Source organism: Eschrichtius robustus, chromosome 1, assembly GCF_028021215.1.
Source record: "Eschrichtius robustus isolate mEscRob2 chromosome 1, mEscRob2.pri, whole genome shotgun sequence".
Lineage (NCBI taxonomy): Eukaryota > Metazoa > Chordata > Mammalia > Artiodactyla > Eschrichtiidae > Eschrichtius > Eschrichtius robustus.
The window spans coordinates 11,293,712-11,312,140 of NC_090824.1; the positions used below are offsets into that span (position 1 = coordinate 11,293,712).

Here is an 18,429-nt window from a genome sequence, read left to right on the forward strand (position 1 = left end):
TCATGAGACTTTTTAATTTGAAGACTTGGATCTTTCTTTAGCTCTGGGAGATCTACTTCTATGTATTATTTATGTCTTTCCCTCTATTTTCTTTGTCTGTCTTCTCCTTGTGTCTTTACATGGGGTGGCAAGAGCAAGGGAGCTCTCTGTGGTCTCTTTTATGAGACGGAATACCATTCACCAGGGCTCTACTCTTGACCTAATCATCTCTCAGAGGCTATACCTCCTAATACCATCACATTGGGAATTAGGATTTCAACATATGAATCTGGAAGGAACATAAATATGCAGTCCATTGCATTTAGTAAAAAAAAGAATGCAAAACATCTCATTAAAAAGTTTTAGGACTTCCCTGGTGGCGCAGTGGTTGAGAATCTGCCTGCCAATGCAGGGGACACGGGTTCGAGCCCTGGTCTGGGAAGATCCCACATGCCGCGGAGCAACTAGGCCCGTGAGCCACAGCTGCTGAGCCTGCGCGTCTGGAGCCTGTGCCCCGCAGCAAGAGAGGCCGCGACAGTGAAAGGCCCGCGCACCGCGATGAAGAGTGGCGCCCGCTCACCGCAACTAGAGAAAGCCCTCGCACAGAAACGAAGACCCAACACAGACAAAAATAAAAATAAATAAATAAATAAAAACAAAGTGCAACCAGTAACACATCAGTAGATTTTGAGATATTAAAAAAAAAAAAGTTTTAGTTCTTAAAAATTATCATCACAAGAAAAAAGATTTTGTAACTGTGTGTGGTAACAGATGTTAACTAGACTTATTGTAGAGATCATTTCTCAATATGAAACCGCACACCTCAGTTGGGACTTGAACCCACAATCTTCCACCTGAAACCACACAACTCGTCTCAGGACTTAATGAAGCTCAGGTTCTTTATGTTTCAGTGCAGAAGGAATTCAGCGAGAGGCAAAGTGATAGGTAAGAAGTAGATTATTAATATCCTTTGTAAAGAGGTTGCAGGAACATGGGGCACGAGAGGATGGTCATGTCCCAGGTCTCAGGTGAGTTATTGGGGTGGGCCACCAAGTGAGGGTCCTTGGCTTCTCGCAGGAAAGCATTCAAGAGCAAACTACAGTAAAGGGAAAGCAGAGATACACATTCCATAGACAGAATATGATCTATTCCAGAAGGTAAGGGCAGCCCTGGGAGATACACCCTCCATAGACAGAGTGTGGGCTGTCTCAGAAGGTGAGAGCAGCCCTGAAATATAGGGTGGTTAGTTTTTATGGGCTGGGTAATTTCATAGGCTAATGAGTGGGAGGATTATTCCAACTATTTTGGGGAAGGGGCGGGGATTTCCAGGAGTTGGGCCACTGCCCACTTTTTGGTCTTTTATGGTCTGCCTCAGCACTGTCATGGCACTTGTGGGTGTGTCATTTAGCATGCTAATGTATTACAATGAGCATATAATGAGGCTCAAGGTCTACTGGAAATTGAATCTTCTGCCATCTTGGACCTAGTAGCTTCTAACCAGTTATTGTTGTGTCCTCAATGGCTGTGTCATTCTTTTAATGGTTGTGCCCTGCCCCCTTCCCTCTTCTCTCATTTATATACAAATAGCAAATCATTATATTATACACCTGAAACTAAAATAATGTTATATGTCAATTATATCTAATTTAATTTTTAAATTTTTACTTATCTTTTTACTGAGTATACTTGATTTATAATATTATATTAGTTTCAGGTATACAACATAGTGATTCAAAATTTTATAGATTATACTCCATTTAAAGTTATTAAAAATAAATAAATAAAATAAAGTTATTATAAAATATTGGCCATATTCCCTGTGCTGCACTATATATCCTTGTAACTTATTTATTTTATACATAGTAGTTTGTATCTCTTAATCCCCTACCCTTCTTTTGCCCATTGCTCTTTCCCTCTCCCCAGTGGTAACCACTAGTTTGTTCTCTATATCCGTAAGTCTGTTTCTTTTTTTTATACTCACTACTTTATTTTTTAGATTCCACATGTAAGTAACATCATACAGAATTTGTCTTTATCTGACCTATTTCACTTAGCATAATACCCTCCAAGTCCATCCATGTTGTTGCAAATGGCAAAATTTCATTCTTTTTTATGGCTGAGTAGTATTCCATTATATATATATATATATATATATATGTGTATATATATATATATATGTATATATATATATACACCTCACATCTTCTTTATCCATTCATCTGTTCATAGACACTTAGGTTGCTTCCATATCTTGGCAATTGTAAATAATGCTGCTATGAACATTGGGGTGCATGTATTTTTTTGAATTCAGTATTTTCATTTTTGTTGGACGTATACCCAACCGTGGAATTGCTGGGTCATATGGTAGTTCTATTTTTAGCTTTTTGAGAAACCTCTAGACAGTTTTCCACAGTAGCTGCACCAATGTACGTTCCCACCAACAGTGTATGAGGGTTCCCTTTTCTCCACATCCTTGCCAACATTTGTTATTTGTGGTGTTTTTGATGATAGCCTTTCTGACAGGGGTGAGGTAATATCTCATTGTGGTTTTGATTTGCATTTCTCTGATGATTAGTGATGAAGAGCATCTTTTCATATGCCTGTTGGCCATCCATATGTCTTCTTTGGAAAAATGTCTCTCCAGATCTTCTGTCCATTTTTTAATTAGCTTGTTTGTTTTTTTGATGTTGAGTTGTATAAGCTGTTTATATATTTCGGATATTAATCCCTTATCAGTCATATCATTTGCAAATATTTTCTCCCATACAGTAGGTTGTCTTTTTGTTTTGTTTATGATTTCCTTTGCTGTGCAAAAGCTTTTGAGTTTGATTAGGTCCCATTTGTTTAGTTTTTCTTTTGTTTCCTTTGCTTTAGGAGACAGATCCAAAAAATGTTGCTATGATTTATGTCAAAGAGTGTTCTGCCTATGTTTTCTTCTAGGAGTTTCATGGTTTCCAGTCTTACATTTAGGTCTTCAATCCATTTTGAGTTTATTTTTGTGTATGTTGTGAGAAAATGTTTTAATTTCATTCTTTAACGTGTTACTGTCCAGTTCTCCCAGCACAACTTATTCAACAGACTGTCTTTTCCCCATTATATATTTTTGCCTCCTTTGTCGTAGATTAATTGACCATAACTATGTGGGTTTATTTCTGGACTCTCTATTCTGTTCCATTAATAAATGTGTCTGTTTTTGCACCAGTACCATACTGTTTTGATCACTGTAGCTTTGTAGTATAGTCTGAAGTCAGGGAGCATGATACCTCCAGCTCTATTCTTCTTTCTCAAGATTGTTTTGGCTAATTTAAAAAAATAAAAGGACTATCTACTTCCTTAGTTTAGGGGACAGCAATCTATGGCCCACAACCTGTTTTTCTAAGCAAAGTTTTTTGAAAGTCACACGCAAAGTTTTTATATTGATTGCATACTGAAATGATACAATTTTGGTATATCTGGCTAAAAACAATACAGTATAAAAATTAATTGTACCCATTTGTTTTTAGTTCTTTTAACATAGTGACAGAAAGTTTGAAATTACACATAGGTTTCATATCAACCCAATGTTTTCTTGGACAGCTCTGCTCTAGAATCTTACCCTGAGCAATCAGATCCTGCACGAATGTGCCTAGCTACCTCCCTAACCTCATCTCCTTATCTTCACTCTCCTCTTTGTACATCATGCTGAGTCACACCAGTCTCTTGAATCTACATGGCTTCATTCTGTCTCACTTACGGGTCCCTGCCTGAGAAATCTCCCCTGGACATTCCCACAGCTTACTCACTTACATCATTCCATTCTTGTACTACCCTGCAAAAATACAGCCCTCACCCTATTCCCCATGGCTCTCTTTCCCCTTCTCTGAACTATTTTCTTCATGGCCCATCAGGACCATCTGCACATGGTAACTGTGTGTCTCCTTCACTAGGAGGTGAGCACTGCAAGAGCAGGAGTCTTGTCTGACTTGCTCACCCCGAAGCACCCCAAGAGGCACCTCACACATGGTAGGTACTCAATAAATATACGTTGAATGAATGAATAATGAATGCTCACATCTCTTTGCTCTCTTTTCCTTCTCTACTAAAGACACTGTCTGGAGAGAGTAGCCTCTCCGACACAGTAGAAATTGACAACATAGGCAAGGGAGGCACTAGATTGTGACGAGAGGGAATGAATGCACAATGGCACATTTCAATATTGGTCACCTGTTTGTAGCTGTGATATGGGAGAGCACAGCTGGACGAGAGATATTAATGTATAATTGTTCCCAGACGTTTCTCTCCCGCTATGGGCCAAAGAAAACTCGAATTTTGCCTAGTCAGTTTCTTTCTCTCCCTCATCCTTCAAGATGAGACGTCAGAACTATCCCTTTGAACTCCTGTAATGCAGAATCAGGAGGAAACAGAAGGGGCAAAGGACAGGAAGCTCAAGACACCATTGGGTGCAATTTTCTGAAGAGTTGAAAAAAAAGTGTTGCAAAGAATTGCACTGTGTGAGTAAAGTAGAGGAAAAATGAAAGGGAATTTTTAGACAGAGTGCTGTAGTCGATATATCCCATTTAGGACATCTGAAAAATTGAAATAAAAAACTTGAAATTTTGAAACTGTTTTGGGGTGACAAACTATATATCTCAATTGACATATCTGAGCCTGGACCACATGGTTGATGATTGTATGTTTAGACCATTTACATTAAATGTAAATAAATGTGAGTAATAAGAGGCAAAGTTTATCATATTAAATTTTTTTAAAGATCCAACTATATACTGCCTAACGAAAACCCCCTTAAAGATGAAGATATAGATAGACTAAAAGTAAAAAGATGGAAAAAGATATACATGCAAATATTAACTACAGAAAGCTGGATTTGCTATACTCTCAAAGTAAATGTCCTCGCAAAGAATTTTTGCACAGATGAAGAGAGACATTTCCTAATGAGTAAGGGATCAATTAATTAGAGGACATTAAATTCCTAAATGTTTATGCACTTAATAACAAAGCTTCAAAATAGTTGAAGAAGAAACTGATAGACGCAAAAGAAAAAAATAGACAAATCTAAAATTATAGTTGGAGAATTTAAAACTCCTCTTTCAATAATGTTTGTTTTCAACAAAACAAGTACACAGAAAATCAGTAAGGATATGGAAGACTTGAAGACCACCATCATATTGAAGTAACTGATGTTTATAGAACACTCTATTTATCATTACCCAAACACACATTCTTTCCAAGTATACATGCAATATTTACCAAGATAGAATATATTCTGCGCTATAAAACAAGTCACAATAATTTGAAAGGATTGAACTCATACACAGTACATCATTTGACGACAATGAGATTAAATTAGAAATCAAAACCAGAAAGGTATCTGAAAAAAAATCCTCGAATATTTGGAAATTGAACAACACACTTCTAAGTAACCCATGGGTCAAAGAAGAAATCACAAGGGAAAACAGAAAATATTTTCAACTGAATGAAAATTAAAATACATCAAATTTTGTGGGATGTAGCTCAAGCAGTACTCAGAGGGAAATTTTTGGCATTAAACACATGTATTAGAAAAGAGGAGAGGTGTAGTTAAGTCTTTCATTTCTAATTGTGAAATGCGAGACTTTGTTTATTATTAAAGACTTCCTTTCTTTCTCTCTAGATAGGAGACTGGAGGGAATACTGGAAAGATGTTGGACTTCAACATCCTACAAATCTAGGTTCAATTCCTGGCTTTGTTATTTTTTAACTGTGTCACATTGGGCCACTTACATCTTCTCTCAGCCTTAGTTTCCTCACTTGTGAAACTGAATTAATAACACCTATAGTTCAGGAATACTTCAAGGATTAAATGTGCCTTTGGTACACAGAGTGTCACACAATGATATCATGCTTTCCCATGTATCGCCAACAGGGGAGGGCAAACTGTGGGTTAGGGAACAACAAATAGTCAAAGTAGATCTAAAGTGCCATGTACAATACAGGGGTAGGGAAGTAAGAGGTACAAACTAGTAGGTATAAAATAAGCTACAAGGATATATGTACAACATGGGGAATATAGCTAATATTTTTAATAACTATAAATGGAGTATAACCTTTAAAAATTGTGAATCACTGTATTGTACACCTGTAACTTATATAATATTGTACATCAACTATACATCAATAAAAAATAAAAATTTTTTGAAAACAAAAACAAAAAGGAGAACCATGTAGGAAAGTTGCTAACCCTGAGACACAGAATCAGCTATCATATTGTTAGAGAAACTCAAACTACGGAATGACCTAAATCAAGATATATAAAGCCCAAGTAATGAGATAATTTCTACCCTTGTACTTCTTTTTTCTGTAGTACCTGCCTTACCATAAAACCCTAGACATTTTCATACAGTTTTCTCTGATTGGTTATTTTTTGATTCCAATGTTGTTGACCTCTGGCATAGTCTGTGAACCTCTTTTAGTAGCAGTAGTAGTAGTAGTAGTAGTATTTAACCCTTCTAAAGCACCTATTATGTGCCTGGAACTGCTCTAAGCACTTCACAAAGTATTAACTCTCTTAATCCTCCCATACCCCTATAAGGTAGGCCCTATTATTATCCCCATTTACAGATGAAGAAACTGAGCCACAGAAAAATCAAGCAAGTTGCCCATAGTTATATCAGTGGTTCGGGAGCTTTTTCTTTTTTTTTTTTTAACATCTTTCTTGGAGTATAATTGCTTTACAATGGTGTGTTACTTTCTGCTTTATAACAAAGTGAATATGTCCCCATATCTCTTCCCTCTTGCGTCTCCCTCCCTCCCACCCTCATCGGGAGCTTTTTTAATCTCAGGAACTCCTTAGAGATTATTGATGCCTCTAAAGAGCTTTTGTTTATGTAGGTTATAACTATTAATATTTACTATATTAGAAATACTTAAATATTTAAAATATTTATTAATCCACTTAAAAATAGCAATAACAAGCCTATCACATACTAACATAAACAACATTTTTATGAAATATAAATATATGTTTTTTAAATAGTGAGATGAGTGGCATTGTTTTACATTTTTAAATCTCTTTACTGTCAGGCTTAATAGAAGACTAAACTACCTGAAAAAAAATAAAAATAAAAATAAACTACCTGGATTCCACATCTGTTTTTGTGTTCAATCTGTTGTGATGTCCCATGTCATGTAACCTCTGGAAAATTCCACCATACGCTCTCCAGAGAATGAGTGAAAAAGTCAAATATCTTAGTGTTATTATGAAAAGAATTTTTATTTAATTGTGTGTTTTTAATGAAAATAACGGTGACATTGTGGGCCCCCTAAAAGGGTCTAGGGGACTCCTAAATCCCCATAGTTTGAGCACCAGTGTGTTACATGAGTTGTGTAAGAACTGATTTAATACAGCCTGTCCCCACTTCCTGGCCACTGTTGATTGGTTTGAAGTTTGGCTCCTGCCTCAAATATTGGGCCAAAGCGCCCCTCTCCAGGGATGTTATGCTTGGGATCAGCAGACTGAAACTCAGACTCTTTTATGCAATGAATGGTCTAACTTGGGAGCCATGTTGTTTTTCAACCCACAGAGAAAGCCCTTCCACGGTGAGTTAATAATGAAGCCAAGCTGTTGAAAGCAGCAGAGGTAAGCAACAGAAGGAACATCCTGACCAAGTTCAAATCCCTGGTTCTCACTGTTCCTGAAGCTCTGATACTTTCCTGTCCTTGAGTTCTGGGCCACTCTTTATTTTCTCTATGATAAATCCTGCTTTGGGCTTAACTGATCGGAGCTGGATTTCTATCACTTGCAACCCAAAGAGTCTTAACAAAGGCTGTTAGTCAAGTCTTTTTTTTCCTCAGGTTTTCCCCCACTTTTTAATAAAAAAGTTAACAAAAATGCTGAAGTAAGCTAAGAAAGAGCTCTGTAAGAGACAAGCCTGGCTGAACTAATCCGAATCATGAAAAGTTTAGACTGGGGTGCAGCTGATGTGAGAATCAAGCCTCTTAGGTCTTTCTCTGTGACAAAAACCTTAAATTACTTATGACAGTGTCAGTAAATCTGACTCCAAATTCAGCCACAATGCAATTAAGCTCCCTGCCGGCCCACCCCTACCCCAGGAGGTGGCACTTTTAGCTTCTCAAATTACAGGTACAAACAAACTTCCTCCTCTGATATCTCCAAATCACAAGAGACTAGCACTGTTGACTTAAACCTCTCCAATTTTCAATAAAGGGCTTAGTGAGCCCCGGATTCAATATATTCTCAGTGACCTACAATGTGGAACCTTCCTGCTACAGTTATATAAAAGGGCTTGATTAGAGCTATAGCCTCGAGATCAGGTTTTTGAGCTCTGTGTATACAATGAAAAAGAAAGGCACACTCGCCCACTTCTTTTTAATGCGATTTTTATAAATGTTCATGCTCTAAATGAACTGGTGTTAGGGTTCTAGAAAATTATATAATGTACTAAGACTGCAGTACCTCAGGCTCAAACATCTTCAATTCTCTCCTCTCTAGAAAAAACTTTTAATTGCTGTTCCAGGACCGAAGGTCTTTGAGGAATGCAGTGCCTCTCTCTGGGTCTGTTTGTGTCTATCTTTACAATTGCATGACCTCAAAGAGAAACTCAAGAAAGTGGCAAGAGCAGAGAGCTGCAAAGGTGGGAAAAACACTGAGAGTTATGCAACTGGTAACATCAGTAACACACTTTTGAATTGAAAGCACAATGCTAATATAAGGTCCAACAAAAGCTGCCATCCATTATTACAAAGAATCCTGAGAAAGAACTGCCCTTCTGCAGTTCAAAAGATAATCTTGGTGTTCCAAGTTCACTCTTTTAAATTTGTACAACATTATTTTTTTAATAGAGTCTTTCTTCAAAAAAAAATTATAAGCGATGAAAAGTTTTAGTTTTCTTACATCTCTTTTTCATTTTTAAATCCGACATTCCTCTTCCTCTCCTGAGGCACACCCAGATATTCTTCAATGGACTTCTGTTACGCTGGAGTGAAGAGAGATTGTCGGTTGGAGCCAACGGATCAAAGGACAGACCTCAGCACTATCCTTTACTAGCTGCAGAGCTTTAGACAAATAAAGTAAGTATGATAATACTTCTCTTAGAATGCTGATATGGAGGAAATAGAATTTTCCTTTTCTTCATGATTTCAAAAACTCAGCTTCTATATTGTATTTCCAGAAAGACGAGCCTAGGGAGAGGCTTCGGTGGATCGTTACGTATGGTAGAAAAATGAAGGATCAGATTGGAGTAACAGAAAATGGGGTGACATTCACTGATGGAGGGAGCAGGGAGCGGAAGAACAGAACACTTGATTGCAAGTGACAGAAATGTACTGCTTTTATCCACCTCCAACTAGTTTAAGATGAAAAAAGGGGAGTTAGGCAACTTAATGGCTCATAAAAACTAAAAGACCAAGGATGGATTGGTTTAGGGCACAGCTATGCCCAGGAATTCAAATGATGTCAGGGCTTCCATTTTTCTCAACTTCTGTTTCTTTCTGCTTGTGGTCCCCATTCTCTCCTATTGCTCCTGTCTTTCTCCTTATAGCTAAGGAGGGCAATTTACATTGTCCTTTAAGGTCATAATTCCAGAGAAATAGATTAAGAACAAACATCTCCTAGGAGAGCCTGCCAGAAATTTCCAGAATAGATTCTCATTGGCTGGCTTGTGTCACATGCCCACCCAGATCTGTCTGACTCTAGAACCCATACTCTTCACTGCTCCTGAATACTGTCTTAGCACTTTTTTAAAAAAATTATTTTTTAGTCTGTCTTCCTATTAGAATCTAAGCTCCTCGAGGGCAAAGAATCATTTATTTTTTACCCTGAGCATCTAGCATTGTGCTTGGCACATGGTATTGGAGGCTTTAAAAAAATGTGTGTAGGACTGAACTGAAATAGACAAATCTAAACTCTGACATATGATGTGTAAACCAAGTTAATTCAGTATCTAGTAAGTACACCTAAGTGGTATGATAAGAAAACACAAGGTAGATGACTTAAAGGGTGGAAAAAAATCATGGAACACTTACGCATGATTTCTGTAAAGGTAAATCATACCGAACTAGCATACTAGAGTTCTCCTAGTGTGCAGATAGACAAAAGGACAAGGTGAAACCAGCAGACCTTATTTGGCTTTTCAAAAAGTCTTTGATAGATTTACACATCAAAAGCTTTTAGAAAAATGGTGTTAACCCTCGGATTTTAGAATGATATTGTTGGTATTGTTTTGATTTTGTTTGTTATATTGTGTCTAGGAAACAGAATCAAAATCAAGCAATGAAGGTTAGGAATAAATGAGAAAGCTTAAATAGTGGGGACCGATCTTATTTCATGTTTAATAAATTATCAAGAGGTGGTTTGGACAACGTAATTTTTAGTTTGCATATAACAGCTCTTTCAGTTAATGCAGTATTTAGCTGAAGACAAAGGCAAAATAATAGAAAATAATGGTAGGTGCCTTGAATTTAAATAAAATTCAATTGTGCATTTAGGGGGAAGTATAACAGTACAGGGGAATTGGAGGTGGGCACACAGAGCCAAACCGTTGCTCCAACTAGATGGGCCTATTTCCCTTGCATTTTTTCACTTTTCCATGCACTTCTTGTCTCCTGTCCACACGTGTGCTCAGTTGAAGAGCCCCTTACCAGCTAGAAGGGACCTTTTTTTTGGACAAGGGAATACTACAATCTCTGCTACAATCTCCAAACCTTCGAGGATTGGGGTTGGGGAGAGATGCATGGGGTGAAAGGGGGAAAAATGAAATAACACAAATTGGAAAGAAATAATCTTTCCAAGGAAGTAAGGAGGTGATGAATGAGCACAAGAAAGATACATCAAATCTGAAGAAAGTCCAGAGAAAAGTAACGATCATATTCAAAGAGATAAAATACTTCCATTGAAGGATGTTAAAAAAAAAAAACTTAAATCTTCCAACCAAATGCAAAACGTATAAAATAATAAAGGACCAAGAGATGGTTAAAAACACATCACAAAATTGGAAATTGCTCTTATTCTTTTAAGCTTAGAGATGGTTTGAGAGCAACAAAAAGACTTGGTGGCATGACTTGGAAAACTTGTTTCTCAAAGGGTGGGGACAGATTGAAAATGCAAATACTTTAAAGGGGGTTTTAAATAAATTCCCAGAGGACCAATATAGGATGTATTGCTAGGGCCTGTCATAGAACTGTGAGAGATAATGTGTCTGATGACCAGGGTCAGAATGTCTGGGTTCTAGTCTTGTCTTGCCTACTTACTAATGCTGCATGTGCGCCCCGGGGCAAACGACTTAGTATTTTTGAGCCTATTTCCTTAGCTGTAAAAGGGCGATAATAATACCTGTCCGGACTACCTCAAAGGGCGGTTTTGGTGTTCAAAGGAAGCCATGCATTTACCAGTATTTTGCGAACTGTAAGGTGCTCCATAAACATAAGTGTTTTTTTGTTAGTGCATCGCTAAACTTACTGCGAACTCCCAGACAAGGGGCATCTAGGGAGAGCGATTTGGCTCTCCCACGCGGCGACTGTGTTTTCATCAATCCTTATCCCACGTTTATGGGGGTATCTTGCTGAGGAAAACTTTTCGGTGCCTGATGAAAGAAAAACAAATCCACTATACAACTAGCAAGGTGGTGTCTGTAAAAGTACCATACAGACAGGGCTTAAGATAAACTGCCAAGAAAACGCCAAGACTGTCAAAAAGGACTTCTCCATGGAAGCGCAGTCTTCGCTTTACGAAAGATGCATCGTGAGCGATAGATCATGATGCCGGCCGCCGAATGGAAACATGAATTGGTAGAACCGGTCGTGCGGTAACGTAGTTATTATAATTCCACTCTGACAGATTTAACGATTTGCCACAATTCCCCGGAATAAGCAAGATGCTGCAACGAGCTTCAGACTCCGAGCGGAGAGCGGGAATAATGCGCGCGCACTCGGCTCCAACCGATCCCGGGTCCCGTGAACGCGCCTCCCCGACCAGCCAGGGCGCGCGCGCCGCCGCCGGCCCACGTGACCCCGGGCGCGGCGACGGCGGGGATGGGCGGGGGCTCGGGCCGGCTCCGCAGCGCCGCGCAGGCGCCCCAGGCCCGCGCCGAGCCGAGCCCCTCCTGCTCGCTCCAGGCGTCAAAATGGCGGCGAGGGAAACCTGGAGAAGCCCCGGAGCCTGAGCCACTGACAGGAGCGGAGACGGGAGGTGGCGGCGGCGACGGCAGGAGGAGGATGGCCGGGGGCGCTGGCGCCGGTGCGGACGGCGGTGCAGGCGGCGGCGGCGGCGGGGGCGACGGCCGCGGTCCCAGCGGTGGCAGCAGCAGCAGCGGCGGGAGGAGCCTCCGGGGTGAGTGTCCCTCGATGTCTCTGAGGCTGTGAGCCGAGGCTGTTACCGGCGCTGTGCTGGGCGTCCCGACGAGGAAGGGGCTGTGCGGGGGCCGTGGGGGCGCAGGGCTGGGGCCCGGCCGCCGCGGGGGGCGCGGGGCTGGGGCCGGGGAAGGGTTACTGGTCCGTCTGGGGCTGAGGCGGCGGTGGCAGACTGACCGGTCCCGGTGCGCTGCGCGGGGCGGGCTGGGCAGTGCGCCGCCGTCCCGGGGGCAGAGGCGCGAGGTGTGGCGCTTGGGGCGGGGAGAGCGGCCCGAGGTGGCCGCGGCGGCGGCCCGGCCGGCTCCCGTCTCGGGGCTACGAGGGGCGGGAATCGCCGCTCCCAGGACGCCGGGAAACCGCTCCCGAGACTCGGGCGCGTGTTTACCCGGCTGCGAGGCTGCGACCGCCCCGGGGTGGGCGTGAGAGCTGCCGGCCGGAATCAGGGGTCGAGGAGTGCAGGCCTGTGGACGGCTGCTCCCCCGGGGAGAAGTTAAATTGTCCGGGTAAGTTACTGTTTCGGGATCAAACTGGAATTGCGCTTTGACAGGTTGGGAGAGAGACAATACGGAGTCTTTGGTAAAGGATCCTGTGCTTGGAGTACTTGAAAGGCTAAAAGCGTGCATTTTTCAACGTCTCATCATTTGCACAGCTGTTTATTAGCCTTACCCCGAAGATGAGAACTTTCTCACCGTTTGGGGGGAGAAGCCCTGAGTGTTGCTTCTGCTTTGAACTACAATAGCATCTCTTCACATACCAGCACAGATAATAAGTACTCTGGATTAGGCCTAATTTGCAGACGCAGTCCTGGTTTTACCAGCGAACTGTTTCCTCTGCTAAAACATCTTACTGTAATGAGGAAATAGGCAATTTTACAGAATTACTTCGTTTTTTCAAGTAGCAGAATCTTTTGTCTCTGAATAGCATCCATTTCTTTTAGATTGCTGAAATCAATTACTTTCTCCCGGAAATGTGGAAGAAAGATTTGAAATTGCAAGAATCGTACATGTTAATGGCAGCTGTGATTAAACTTGTCCTGGAATTTTGAAGTCAGAAAAACCTTTAGCGATCTGATGTGACTTGTTTTAGAACTGGGAAACTAGGCCCAGGGAGATGAGTGACTCGCTGTGGATTCTGCAGCTGGCCAGGGATTGGACCAAAACTAGGATCTAGGCCTCTCTCCGCCCTATTTAGAGAGCTCTTTTCACTACGCTCCTGAGCCTCGTATTCTTCATTGATTGCATTCTTCACCACCATCCTCATCCCTGGGTCTTTGTACAATGTAGTTGAAAGGAGAAATCAGAGAGAGCGCCTCACTCTGATTCTTGACAGTTACTGTCAGTTACCACAAGTAACTGATGAAGATTTTTTTCCCTGACCTGAATTTAATAACAACCAACTGACATTTCATTTAGAGTTTTCATAGGTCTGTGACTGACTGTATTTCTGTCCAATTATAGCATTGCTTATTTATGCATGCATTCAGTAAAACCAGTATTCTGTCCCACAAAACCTAACTACTATATTGTTTTGTCCCTCATTACCAGCATTTAAACAGGTTCTTTGTATCAGGCTCTAATTTTAGGATTTAAAACACCTGTGTTGTATTTGCCAGGTTGTACCACCTGGTTTCCACATAGCCACTTGAGTCACAGCAGTTTTCTGTGTTGTGTGTCACAGGTTAACCTTCAGAAATACAGTCATGTCAAATGCTTCTGATTTCATATTCTAGTCATTGAGACTCACACACCAGAGTTGTACCTTGTGTTCAGTTACACAGGTGATTATTGAAGATCTGCTTTGTATTTTGCAATACTAGGTGCTACAGGAGAAAGAAACAAGTGAAATATGTAGACTTTGCCCTCAGAAAAGATAAGATGTACCCCTCTGAGTCTAGAAAACAATCTATCAATACAAAGAATGCTGTTCGTGTTCTGGTTAGAGGGAGATGAGTGAGGCCCCAGGAGTCTAAATAACTTCCTGGAACACTTGGGACTTGAGCTAGCTTCTGTGAGGGTTTAGATTTACAGAGAGATTGGAGCAGTTACTTTGTGAGGGAAAAGCAAGAGTGTAATGTGGAGATTAGCTTTGGGGGAGGGGAATAGAGAGGGAAACTAGGATGAGCTGACAACTGAATTTCCTTGGGAAGACATTAGACAGTTGAAAAGATATGTTTGTGGAAGGATTTGAGTACCGGATTGAGGAGATTTGGATTTTTATCCTCTTGTGCAGGATATGGGGAGCCTTTGAAAGTTTGGAGGCCACACATTAATATGATAAAACTGCCAAGATGCACCTGTCAGTGATCTGTTGGTTGAGTTAGAATGAGAAGAGAGTGGAATGAACCAGGGACAATAGTAGCTATTGGAGTTACCTGGGTATGAAGAGATGAGATCCTACACTAAGATAGAGTCACTAGGAAAGATGCATAGCAGGTATCATTTTTTTGTTGTTGTTGCTGTTTTTATCGTGGTAAAATATACATAACATAAAATTTGCCATTTTAACCAGTTTTAAGTGTACAGTTCTGTGGCATTAAGTGTATTCACATTGTTGTGCAACCATTATCACCATCCATCTCTAGAACTCCATTCATCTTCTGCAGCTGAAACTCTATACCCTGTAAACACTAACTCCCCACTTCCCTTTACTCTTAGCCCCTGACAACCACTATTCTACTTTCTGTCTCTACGAATTTGATTACTCTAGGTATTTCATGTAAGTAGAATCATACAATGTTTGTCCTCTTGTGACTGGCTTATTTCACTTAGCATAATGTTCATCCATGTTGCAGCATTTGTCAGAATTTCCTTCATTTTTAAGGCTGAATGATATTCCATTGTATGTATATACTGCATTTTGTTCATCCATTTATCTGTCGGTTGGTACTTCATATGCTTCCACTTTTTGGCTTTTGGAATAATGTTGCCATGAACATAGGTGTGCTCATATCTGTTTGAGTCCCTGCTTTCATTTCATTTGGGTATATATCCAGAAAATTTTACATTTCCACCAGTATGCGTCAGGGTTCCAGTTTCTCCACATCCTCACCAACACTTGTTGTTTTTATTATTTTGATAACAGCCATCCTAATGGGCGTGAAGTGATATCTCATTGTGGTTTTCACTTGCGTTTCTCTAATGATTAGTGATGTTAGCATCTCTAAAGCTTATCAGCCTTTTGTATATCTTCTTTGGAGAAATAATCTATTTAAGTTCTTTGCCTATTTTTTTAATTTAGTTGTTTTTTGTTGTTGTTGTTGACTTGTAGGAGCTCTTTATGTATTATGGATACCAATCCCTTATCAGATAGATGATTTGCAAATATTTTTGCCATTCCATGCATTGCCTTTTCACTCTGTCGAGTGTACTTTGATGCACAAAAGGTTTTTTTTGGTAAGTTTTTAATGTTAATGAAGTCCAACTGATCTAGTTTTTCTTTTGTTGCTTATACTTTTGGTGTTACATCTGAGAAATTATTGCCAAATCCAGTGTCATGAAGCTTTCCCCCTTTAAAAATCTTCTAAGAGTTTTCCCCTCAAAAAAATCATGTTTTATGTTTAGGTCTTATGTTTAGGTCTTTGCATGTGGATATCCAGTTTTTCCAATGCCATTTGTTGAAAAGACTATCTTTTTTCCATTGAATGGTCTGGCCATCTTTGTTGAAAATCACTTGATCATACATTCGAGGGTTTATTTCTGAAATCTGTTCTGTTCCATTGGTCTGTAAGTCTGTCTTTGTGCTGTCACCGTACTGTTTTGATTACTCTAGCTTTATAGTGGTTTTGAAATCAGAAGTGTGAGGCCTCCAACATTGTTCTTTTTCAAAATTGTTTTGGCTATTTGGGGTCCCTTGAGATTCCATATGAATTTTAGGATAGATTTTTCTATTTCTGCAAAAAATGTCATTGGGAGTTTTTTGATAGGGATTGCACTGAATCTGTAGATTGTTTGGAGTAGTGTTGACATCTCTTCCAGTCTTCCAGTCCGTAAACACCAGATGTCTTTCCATTTATTTGTGTTTAATTTCTTCCCACAACATTTTGTAGTTTTCAGTGTAAAATTCTTTCATCTCCTTGGTTAAGTTTACTCCCAAGTATTTTATTGTTTTTGGTACTATTGTAAACGTGATTGATTTCTTAATTTCCTTTGCGGATTGTTCATTGTTAGTGTATAAACACAACTCATTTTTGTGTGTTGATTTTGTATCCTGCAACTTTACTGAATTCATTTATTCTAATGGGGTGTGTGTGTGTGTGTGTAATCTTTAGAATTTTCTACATAAAGGTAAGGTTGTTTTCTAACAAAGATAATTTTATGTCTTCTTTTCCAGTTTGAATGACTTTTCTTTCTTTTTCTTGCCTAATTGCTCTGGCTAGGACTTCCAGTACTGTATTGAATAGAAATGGTGAAAATGCACATCCTTGTCTTGTTCCTCATCTTAGAGGGAAAGCTTTCAGTCTTTGACCGTTGAGTATGATGTTAGCTGTGGATTTTCCATACATAACCTTTATTATGTTGAGCTAGTTTCCTTATACTCCTGGTTTGTTGAGTGTTTTAGCAGGTATGTTTTAAGAAAAAAATTCAGTTATGGGTGCTGTGTTTCTACCTGGTGAAAGAAAATTCTTGTGTCATTGGTGGAATGTTATTGTCAAGTTTTTTTTTTAAACATCATCTTTGTACATTTGCAGTTATGTTCTGGCTGAAAAAAATAGTGCTATAGTTATTCAGTGGGGAAGACTGACACTAATCAAATAATCATACAAATATATGCCTGAGGAACTGTAGTACTATTTTGCTTCCAGCTGTATTCCCAGCATCTAGCATAGTGCCAGGCACATAGGTGCTCATTAAAGTTATTAATTGAGTTTAAAAGCAGAAGACTAAGATTTAACCCAATAAGCTAAAAAATATATTGTTTATAATTTTTATAGAAAGTGTTTATTCTAAACCACCTTCCCTCTTAACCCAGTCTTGGTACAGTGGTAATAAAACAAAATCAGACTTCTCCACTCTAAAAAGAAACAGGCAAGTGACTTTTTCTAAAACAATTATCTTTTTAAAGATGAGACAACATTTTTCTTTTTAAGTTGATGCTAATGGAAGTTGGTTATCAGAATCCAAAATTTCAAAGGGAAGCATAATTTAAAGGAAACTTTTCATGTACCTACTAACTTCAGATTTATAATGAAATTCAAACATTCAGTACCTAGTTTATTTACAAAACAAGTTCAAAATTTTTTAATGCCAGCTTCAGTTCTTTTAATTTTTAAAATTTTGGCAGTCTAAATTTGACATTACAAGTTGAGTCTTTCACAGCATCCTTACTATCTCAAATAATGTAGAAACTTCAAACACATATAATGGACTAAGTTTTATAAATTGACATTAAATCCATATAATGAACATCACGTTAAAGTTGGAATAAACAGAAGTCACTTTAATTCAATACACAACATCCTTTAAATCACAAGATTCAAAAAAATCTGCTTTTTTGAGCATTGTTGGAGTTTTTAGACATAGTTGTGATGTGTCAGAACACTGGACTGGGAATCAAACCTCAATTCAGATTCTGATTACTATTTATAGTTTTGCAATCTTAAGCAATCCATTTTACCTGTCTGAGGCTTAATTTTTCCTCATCTGTAAGAGGGAAAACACACACACACACAGTGTTTTACATAGCAGCTTTGCCACCTTGTATTTTTCATTCCATTCTTTCCCTCTCTGTTACCACTTACTTGCTAGTCTGGACTATTTATTGAACAGCCTACCAGTGGAGTCTCTGCCATTTGTTCTCCCACTTTTCCTCTCCTTCTCTGGCTGTTCTCTGTATTGCTACCACACTTTTTAAAAAATGCAATTAGAGGGTGTTACTTCCCTACCCAAAAAACTTGTGTTGACTTCCCATCGTCTATTGGATAAAGTCCAAACTCACAACAGTTTGTAGACTGTGTCTAACGTTAGATTTCCCATTACTCTAGTCATACTAAGCTGTTTCTCGTTCCTTCTACTTCTGTTTTTTTAATGTGTTTATCCCAGTGCTTGGAGTTCTCCTGTTCTTTGCCATCCAGGAGACTCTGAGAAGATGACTCATCACCCATTTCAGCGG

The 18,429-nt window shown here is 39.4% G+C and overlaps 1 protein-coding gene across 4 annotated transcripts in view; it reads left to right on the plus strand.

The window, feature by feature from the left end:
• Nucleotides 1-12,049: 12,049 nt before the first annotated feature.
• The window catches only part of BTBD7 (BTB domain containing 7), an 80,434-nt gene continuing 74,054 nt past the window's right edge, over nucleotides 12,050-18,429 (plus strand). For all 4 annotated transcript variants that reach the window (XM_068541269.1, XM_068541259.1, XM_068541277.1 and 1 more), the window contains exon 1: nucleotides 12,050-12,301. The gene's annotated coding sequence lies outside the window, so the exon portion shown is untranslated. The remainder of the gene's footprint in view (nucleotides 12,302-18,429) is intronic.